The sequence below is a fragment of the Magnolia sinica genome, chromosome 6 (genome assembly GCF_029962835.1).
Source record: "Magnolia sinica isolate HGM2019 chromosome 6, MsV1, whole genome shotgun sequence".
NCBI lineage: Eukaryota > Viridiplantae > Streptophyta > Magnoliopsida > Magnoliales > Magnoliaceae > Magnolia > Magnolia sinica.
This window is the reverse complement of record NC_080578.1, coordinates 28,065,879-28,075,591: the sequence shown is the minus strand read 5'-3', so window position 1 is coordinate 28,075,591 and position 9,713 is coordinate 28,065,879.

Below are 9,713 nucleotides of genomic sequence, written 5' to 3'. Positions count from 1 at the left end.
TTTTTAGTGAACGCTAATATCCCCTGTGTGAGGATATTAGGAGTGGAGTAGCTTTTTGTGTGGCTGTTGTTTAACAGTTGGTGAACACACAGTCAAACCACTATAAACCCTTGTGTTGTGGTTGATTGTTTTATTCTTCTATTCTTTAATTATTCTTTTGTAGGATATATGTATGGTGGCGAATGCTGTAATCATTTAATTCAAGCTTTGTGAGAATGTTGTAATAGTGTAGAATTTATTTTCAGCTATTCCTTTATCAGCTTAAATTTCAATTTCTTTTGAAAGTTGTTCCAGTAAGGTTGCCCTGCCATTTTTATGGTGTATGGCTGTCCCTAGAACAATACATTTTTAATTACAAGTTATTTCAATTCAGTTTGTATTTCTTTTTATATTCCTCTTCGATTTGAGACTTGATACAAAGACCTTTCTAGAAATAAGGTTGTCCTACCATAAACTCTGTTTTTGGTGTAAGGTTGTCCTTAGAACAATGTTTGTATCAACCTCTCAAGATCTGAATTTTGAGGTTATTTTAATTTACTGCATTGCGATTTACTTTGGCTATCTTACTCTTTATTATTCCGCTGTTATAAGTTTTTATTTGGCATTGTCCTATTCACCCCCCCTCTAGGACATATAGCTTGGCCTTTTTACTATAGATGTATTTTTGCATGTAGATTATCATATTACTTTGTTAGTTTCTCTTTTGAGATCATGATTAAGGATGATTTGTTAAAATTTTATAGGGATTCACTGGATTCACATGCATCGTGATCATGAAGTATTTGAATTTGGTTTGCTTGGTTATATTATAATCATAGAATATTTGGATTTCAGTTTGCTTAGTTGCATTATAATTATAAAATGTTAGAACTTGGTTTGGTTAGTTGTTTCAGTATCATGGCCTAATTAGTACTTGATAATTATAGAATAATTAAAATTTGATTTAATTGGAAATCAGATCAATGAGCATGTAATGATTGCTCATCAGTGAGTATGTAAGGATTGTTTATTGCGTTAATTGGATTAGTGAGTATATAAGAATTGCTCATCGGAAAGCATGTAAGGATTGCTCATTTTTCTAGATTGGATTGATGAGTATGAAATGATTACTCATTGGTAAGCATGTAAGGATTGCTCTTCTTGTTAAATTGGATCGATGAGCATGTAAGGATTGTTCACTAGAGATCATGTAAGGATTGCTCATTTTGTTAAAACGGATAGTGGAGAATGTAAGGATTGCATGTAGGAGAGCATATATTGAAATTGTATGGATTGTCCACCACTATGCGTGGGGAAGCTTGGTAAAGCTATAAAAATTATGGCTAAGTTCTAGAGAGAATGATTAGGGCCAGATAAAATTCTTTGCCTAATTAATAGAATTTATCAATTAAACTAATCAAGACAAATTAACACTAAAGCTTCTAAGCCAAAGTGGGTCCAATGATATAGACTACAGATAATATATCAACCAATCAACTAGTGTATAAGAGAAAGTGAGTTTATGTGTGTTTACAAGTTAAATGCCTACAATACAACCCAATCTAAGCATTCATGTGATTTAACTAATTAAACACATAAGCATGAATAAAATTGTGCTTAAATAACAATCGCAAATACTTGCATGTATAGTTATTCAGTTTCCCTACTCCACTCCCGGTGGACACACTCTCCTCGAGTGTACCGGTATTCACTATTGGAGATTTAAAATCAAGTTCGTCTCTAACAGTGGTTCCTTTTAGGCTAACCAAAAACCTACAGGTACAATCCTATGTCGAAGGAACACATTTTCACCCGCGTTGGTGACTCCTAATGGGACTAAGTTGGTTTGCTATTGGCTAACCAACAAACACTAGTGGTCCTACGTAAGAACCTACAAGTACACTCCCATGTTGGAGGAACATGTTTTTACCCTAGTTAGTGGCTCGTGTAGAGATTAAGTTGGTTACCACTAGCGATCTTAATCCAATGCTCTATGTACATTCTCACCGGAGGCTGCCCATAAAGACTAGTATGAATGCACTTGTGTCTGGTAAATTCGGCCTTACACAAGAACCTAAGTCCTACACAATAACATATTCGAGTTTAGGTCACAAACTCTAAACTCAAGCCTACATAAGGAAATAATATGTGGACTCTAAATTGATAACCTTACTTGTCGGATTGAGCTTTGTTGATGCGTTTTACATAGGTTGATTGATTGATGCTCTTCCATACTTTAATCAGCTATCGTATGTTCTTCCGATAATTGACGCTGATACTTTAGTTCCTACTATCAATTGGCTTGCATATGTTGCCCCGATGAGGTAACAAAGGTGGTGAGAGGATGACGGAATCTCCTACAACTAATGGATAATTAATTTCATAGGGGATTCAACAAGATAAGTGTTCTAAAGGGTTTAGAAAATGATTTGCTAATAAGCTTTGGTCGAATCTCTAGAACAAGGTAGAGATTGAGTTCATCTTCAATATGAAGGTTGAAATCCTCATTAGAGTGGTAAAGTACAAGAAGAAGAATTAAATATCATAGGTTTAAAAGCTTATGATGAGGGATATGATTGGGGAATCATCTAGGCTTCTATTGTACAAAAAATCCATCAAAATGCCCAATGCCCCAATGCCTTATATAAAGGAATTAAGTTCCAATGGTCATAAAATAGGAAAAATGACATCCTCAATCGATCGATCAAGATCTGTCGATTTAGGTTAGAAACCTTTGTTGGACAGTTTTGCATAAGTTCGATCGATCGAGCTCGACTGTTGATCGATCGATTGAGCTTCGCTCAAGAGTCGTTGAAATAGTAAAAAATCTTCCTATATAGTTTTGGCCATAATCAATCGATCAAGCGAGCTTGATTGATCGAGTTCACTTGAGCTTACCTATGAGTCTACTATTTGGGGCAGTTTAATTTACAATAACTTGAGACCTTTATAGCTTATTGTTGAGTGTCAAATATTTCATATTTTTCCCTGTTTACATCTTGGTTTTATGAACATGATAATGCTTAATTGGAATATTTTATGCATGTTTGTATTGCGAAGTGAGTCTGAGAGCTTGGATTGAAAAGAATGCTAAAACATGAAAAATGATGCTTGAATATCACTGAGGCAAGGGATGGATTTTTTGAGACCAAGATTGAAGATTTCAAGGGCCCAAGATTTAAAGAAACTAAGTAGAGGAGGAAGTTGAAAGTGCAAAGTGCGGAAATTAAAAAAAAAATGAATTTTACTATTGATGAAATCGAAGTAAGTGTTCGATGACATTGAAGGCAGTTCGATTGCATCGAGATTTAAGTAAAATTCAAGTCTAGTTGTTGGACTAAATGGGCACATTTTTTGATGACATCGAAGACCCGTTCGAATTATCAAAGACCCTTTCGATGACATCAAAACTTGTTTGATGGCATCGAGAATTCTGAAAATTTTGGAGCTACTCGCTGGAACATTTTGGACAATTTTTTACTTGATCGAACTTCCTTCGATGACATCAAAGATCTGTTCAATGATAGGCATTGAAGATTTACGCAGTGCGAATGGGTGTGACTTCCAAATTCGATTCAAAATGAGATTCTACCTTCGATGCCATCGAAAGTTGTTCGATGACATTGAAGGTGTTATACATATTGTGTAAATTTGAGGCGGTTTCCAAAGTTGGCTGAACAAAGCCTATTTATTTGGGTTCTTTAAGGAGTTGTAGACACAAATTAGGGTTTAAGGAGCAGAGAAAATGGTGGACTAGCCTCCGAAGAAATTTTTTTCTTTTTCCATAGTTTATTTTCATATTTTTTCATTGAGAGTTTTAGTTTAATCATGTCAATCATTAACTAAACCTTTTATGTAAAGCTAAGAGGTGGAGCTTATAGTCTGTTTAGATATTTATCTTACTTTAATTTAAGTTTATGTTGAACTTCATTAATTTCTAGTTTGATTAAAGGAATATTTTCAGTTTTTTATAGTTTATTGTGACTGAAATTATAGTAGATGTTATGAGAGGTTTAAATATCTTCTTACTTGTTTAGAATTATGAGATCTATAGAATTTGTGATTTACCATTGTCTCCTAGGCATGGTGGATGGTTGAATTCTATACCAATCATCACAATGGTACTATATGTGGGAACTAATTCAATGAAAAGTTTAGGATTATTTTAACCGTTCCATCTTCCAACTGGATAGGATAGAACTTTGACTCCAATTATGATTGTTGAATCAAGCTAGCATCTTAATAGCTACAAGTGGATCTTTGGCGCTCTAGTTTTCTTTTTATTATTGATAGTTATTTCATAATTGATCTCTCTTATAGTTTATATCTTATTCTAGTTCTAGTTTATTTTAGAATACGTACAAGTTAGTCCCTGTGGATTCGACGTCGTTCTCCCTGAGTTATTGTTACATCGCGACCCTGCGCTTGGGGTTATGAACACCTATCTAAACATATTCAAATGGAGCTCTTAAGGGTAAAGGATGATTAAATGAAGGTTTACCTATTAAGGTTAGGATCATTTAGAGGTTAAGTTTTTTTGGATCAAAGATTAGGGTCACCAAGGCACCTTAATTTATCTGTTCTTCACTTCCTTGATGCTAAAGTCTTCATGTCTCTTCAGTCTTTAGCTTTCGAGGGCTCAACTGACTAATTAACATATACACACGTGATTGACAAATAAGTGCATAAATTAGTGCACTAACATGTATGAATTTCTCGTCTTATTGAACTAGATGGGTAATTAAGCATGCAAGGATTGCAAAAGGTTTGTATCGTTTGAGTTATGTGAGGTTTTAGAAAAGTGATTAGATTGAATCTTAACATGGTAGAATATTGAGTTGTAAATCTCATTGCATTCATGACATTATGGTATTGAGATCCATTTATGACATTATTGTATGAGATTTATTTATAGCTTTATTAAATTTAGATTTTGTTTAATGCCAGTCTTTCACTTGAATTGTTTAGTATTGTATATCTCTTAAAATTTTATCTCATAGTTTCTAAACTTATGTAAGGAATTATCTCATTGGACTTTATAAGTTCACCATATTGGGATTTTATTTTTTAGGAGCAAGATTAGAGGACTATGCGTGGGGAGAGTACCATTAGTTTAAATTCTTCAAGTGATTGCAAAGATTAGTTTAATTTCTTTTAAAGAAATTATTATATCGTAATCTAACTTTAAATAGTGACTTTATTAATTAATATGATTTGGATACATTTAGACTTGGAGAAATTTTTTAACATTTATATACTTATGAGTTGGGGATGATTTCTCTCTTTAATAGATGATTTGTTTAATTATTTTGTGGTTTGAAAATAGTGAATATCAAAATTTAATTAATAGTACTGATAATCAGTTCTTGAATTTTGGTTTTAGGTTGATACACTCGGTTATCAAATTTAGAGGCGTGACAATTTATAAGGACTTATATAAGGTTTTATAGTTACGGGTTTCAGGGTCTGTTTTAATTTTTGGCAAAAGTTTAGATTGAGGTTGTCGACACCATGTTAAAGGATAGTCCGAGGTTCGCCTATAGGTTTGGGTTTAGGCTGAGGTTTTGGTTCCCAGTTAGGGTTTGGGCTATGGTTTTGGCTTTGGGTTGAGTTTAGATCTAAATCTCGTGCGATGAGCCATCCTATTTTAAGTGGGTTATTTATACGTGAACTTCTTCGATAGACGTTGTGTGCAAATCAAATGCCAAAGGCTAGACACTCCACCACTCTAGTCAGACTAGGAATAATTTGGTATATTTTAATTAAAGTGTTTATGTCAGTTGAATGTTTGATAAAAAGGAAACTCGGGTGTCCCGAAGTCAACGGGAGTGAGGTGATCACCCTTGTGCTTTGCAACCTTATAGGGATCTGACTACAATTCTCCTATTGTGACTTATATATGCTTAAAGAGTGTTGGTGATTTTGAATTTCAATGAGGTAGTTCCCTTGTATTTAGTGGCCTTATAGGAATTTGACTATTGTGCTCGAATAAAGAGAGAGTAATTTTTCTCGCTACTATTTTAAGATTTTCTAATAGTCCACTTATTGAAATAGGTAGTTTGAATGCTTTATGGCCTTATGGAGATCAAACTATTGCATTGTGATTGTTAGACTTGATGGACATCCCTAACTAGGTGCTCCTAACTTATCTCTTGTTGTGTGCACTTCTGACTTTAACTATTAGATTGTAATAGACTTTTCTACTAATGAAAGGTGGTTGTTACCTTGATCAAGATGTTGTTTACACACTACCCTTAGAGTTTAAGCTGAGATTTGACTTCAAGTTTGGGTTCAACCAAAGGTTTTGGTCCTAGGCTAGGATTTGGCTTTCGATTTTAGCTTCGAGTTAGGTTTAGATCCACATCTTGTGTTGTTAGAGACCTAGTTTCAGGTGAGGTGTCTATATGAGAAAATAGAAAAAAAAAAAATTCTAAAACTTCTCTCACTTCACCTTTTCAAATTACAATTAGAGTATAGAAAAATCACATTAGACATGTTGGGGATAGATCTACATATTGATGGAGGTTTTTTGAATTTTTAAAGAATAAAATTTAATTACAAATGTAAAAAATATTTAAAAAATAGATTTATTATCTCTACATATGGAGATGAAGATGATGACTTTATGTGTGTTTGAGGAACAGTCACACTTGTGTATTAAGGGCACATTATAGATATATTTTTACTTCATTGGCTTTTGAATACATTATTTATAATTTCATACATGTCTTCTTAAATTTATAAATGATATGAACTCATATAGTTGCATCATTTCTATCAAACAACACATGGATTGAAGCTATAGAAAAAAATCTTATTATATGCACTTATTTTTTGTGATCTTATGATTTCCAAGTATATAATAATATCTTTTTTTTAAATGTCCCCTAAAGTATCATTGAAAATTTCAAATAATATTTCAAAGTTTTCCAAAATAGTGATACATTACGGGCCTATTTGTTTTACCAATTACATCAGTAAATGAAATGGGTAGTAATTGCAAATTATGTGTTTGGTGACATCAGCTGTGTTTAACCACAATAATGTTACCAATTACATTGTTTGGTTTGTCATGGTGATGTAGACCAGAACGTGAGGTCGAGCACCATCTTCCTCAAGAGGATAACTATTCCGGATCCACGAAACTTCTCTCGACTCCTCACAGAGACTTCTCGAACCCACGAGGAAAGAAAGCAGAAAATAGGAATAAATTCTAATAAATTCGAAATTGATTAATCCATCAATAAAAACGAGTTCACAACCCTTTAAATAGGGGTACCAAGCAATGGGAAAGAAATCAGAATCAAACTACAACTAAAACTCCTAAAATTCGCGACTTACTATAAATAGTAAACTCACTATTTATAGATGGCCGTGATGTCTACTAGTGCGAAAGGTTTTCAGCCAAAAATAGTAAGTGTCCTATTTCGCTTCACCAAACCATTCTCCAAATTATTCTAAGCTCTTTTCACGTTGGGCGCAACTCCTAAAGCCTAACGGATGAAGAGTGATAATCAAACTAAAACTTACTATTTATAGTAAAAACGAAATTAAAACAGGGAAAAGACCGTCGATCCAGGGGTTTTTTGCAATTCCGGGTTGCATAACCCAGCGTAGTAAGGTTGGTTGGCTAAAGTAACTCGTTCTACCCCAAAATTATATATTTTTCGTCAGATAACTCATTCCGGATTGTGAAATACGCCCGACCTAAGGTCCGACAGTCCGGATCACTTCTGTCGTCGACCGGGCCTTTTTTGATCCATCTTGGCCATGAAAATGTCCGTGACCTGCTCTACATCACATGGTAAACATGTAATGATGATAAATTTATATTACTTGAATGTGAAGTCAACACCAAAATAAACTAATGTTGTGTTTGGATTAAATCTCCACTAAATACAATGAAATTTTAGGATGATTACAAATTTCTTTACTTGTTTCTTATTATATTTGCATTTGACTGTCGAAATATGTGTCTATAATATTCGTTTAAACAAACTTTGTAAAAAAGTAATGTAGCCTATTTATGTTACTTTATCACGGAAGTCAGTGAAACAAATAGACGCTATGTGATACTTCTGATATTTCTCATGCGATATCTTGCATGTTTCTTATTAGGAAAAATTATATTTCCCTTTATATAGTTTTCATTTTCATTAGATTTGATTAGAGATTAATTGATTATAATCTTCATCTGAAGGGTATTTCCTCTTATATATATTCACATGTAACATCTCAATAAAAGTAAGGAAAAATAAAAAACTAAAAAAGGCTTTTGCCTTAAATTAATATTTTTTCATAGTATCGGAGTACTGATTTGGAACTTCTGAATCATCTATTATTTTTTATGAACATCTCCCTGCCATCTATCATTATCGTCATTGTCCGACCATCAACAGTCTGACACTCATCTCATAACCATTAGTAATCGTCCTCATTTGTATTATCCACAACTACACCAACTCCATCAAAGTCACCTCTGGCCATCTAGTAAATCTAGACCCAGAATAGTGTCCATTGGTGACACTCCAGATCAACGTCATTGCGGATTAGTGTCAATCCCGATCGGTATTAATTTAGACCAGTGTCCATTGTAGTCGTGCGCTGTGCTTGAACTAGTGGTTGTCCACTTCTGCTTACAACATCCGTGTACGCCAAAACCTCTTCTTTCACATCTCTGTCTGATCATGGCTATTGATTAGCTGATGACTGCCATCAGACATCAGCATCCTTACCATCTCTGGTCACCCTACCGTAAATCCAACACCACAACAGAACCTATCTCTGGCCCCGACCCTCTTTAAACCCCTCTCCACTACACCCCCAACATCACACACTACCCTAGAACCTACCTCATTTACATCACAACCCTAACAAACCATCCCTATAACCATCGCTCATCCCATTTCTGTTAATGTCACTGATTGCTTGCATAATTCATTAATGCACTTGTGTTGAAACCATATAATAGAATGGAGTAGTTGAACATAAACATCAACACCTTCTTTGAGTTGTCCGCTCCTTCTGCTTTCAAGAAAATTTGCCTTTGTCATTTTGGGTTGAGTGTGTTCTAACTGCTGCCTACTTGATTAACCGCATATTTCAATCTAAACTCTCTTATTGGATGTTTTTGCTATGCATACATCATTGCTTCTCATCGACATAAGTTTTTTGTGCGTGCTTTTAAATGTATCTTTATTGGGTACCCTTTTGGGTAGCGAGGTTATTGAGTTTATGATCTTAAAAGAAAGTACATATTCAATCTCATGATGTTATCTTCAATGAGAATTGTTTACACCCATTTCGGCGCACTGATATAGACTAATAAGAAGTCACCACGTATTGACACTACGAGTTCAATGCTGGTAAAATCATACTTGTGTTTGAAGATATCTTTCACCGCTCTTTTTTTTTGGTGATATGTCTTCCATTATTAATGTGGTGGCATAGAACCATGCGCATAACTTTAAGAGATCTAAATGTACAATGACATGTGACTGTGATTTGTGTGACATTTGAAAGAAGTAACATACCCAACATGTCTATAAAATATCTAATAAGGCAAGGATCTTATCACATATTTGGATATAATACACTTGGAAAAGGTCGTCTCTTGTAATCATTCTAAAATGGGAGATCTTCCAAGAGACGTTCGGAGGCCTTGCTATGATCACGAAGATTTTAAATATCTGAATATCATACTGATATTTGAATGGATGGATATAAATCAAATA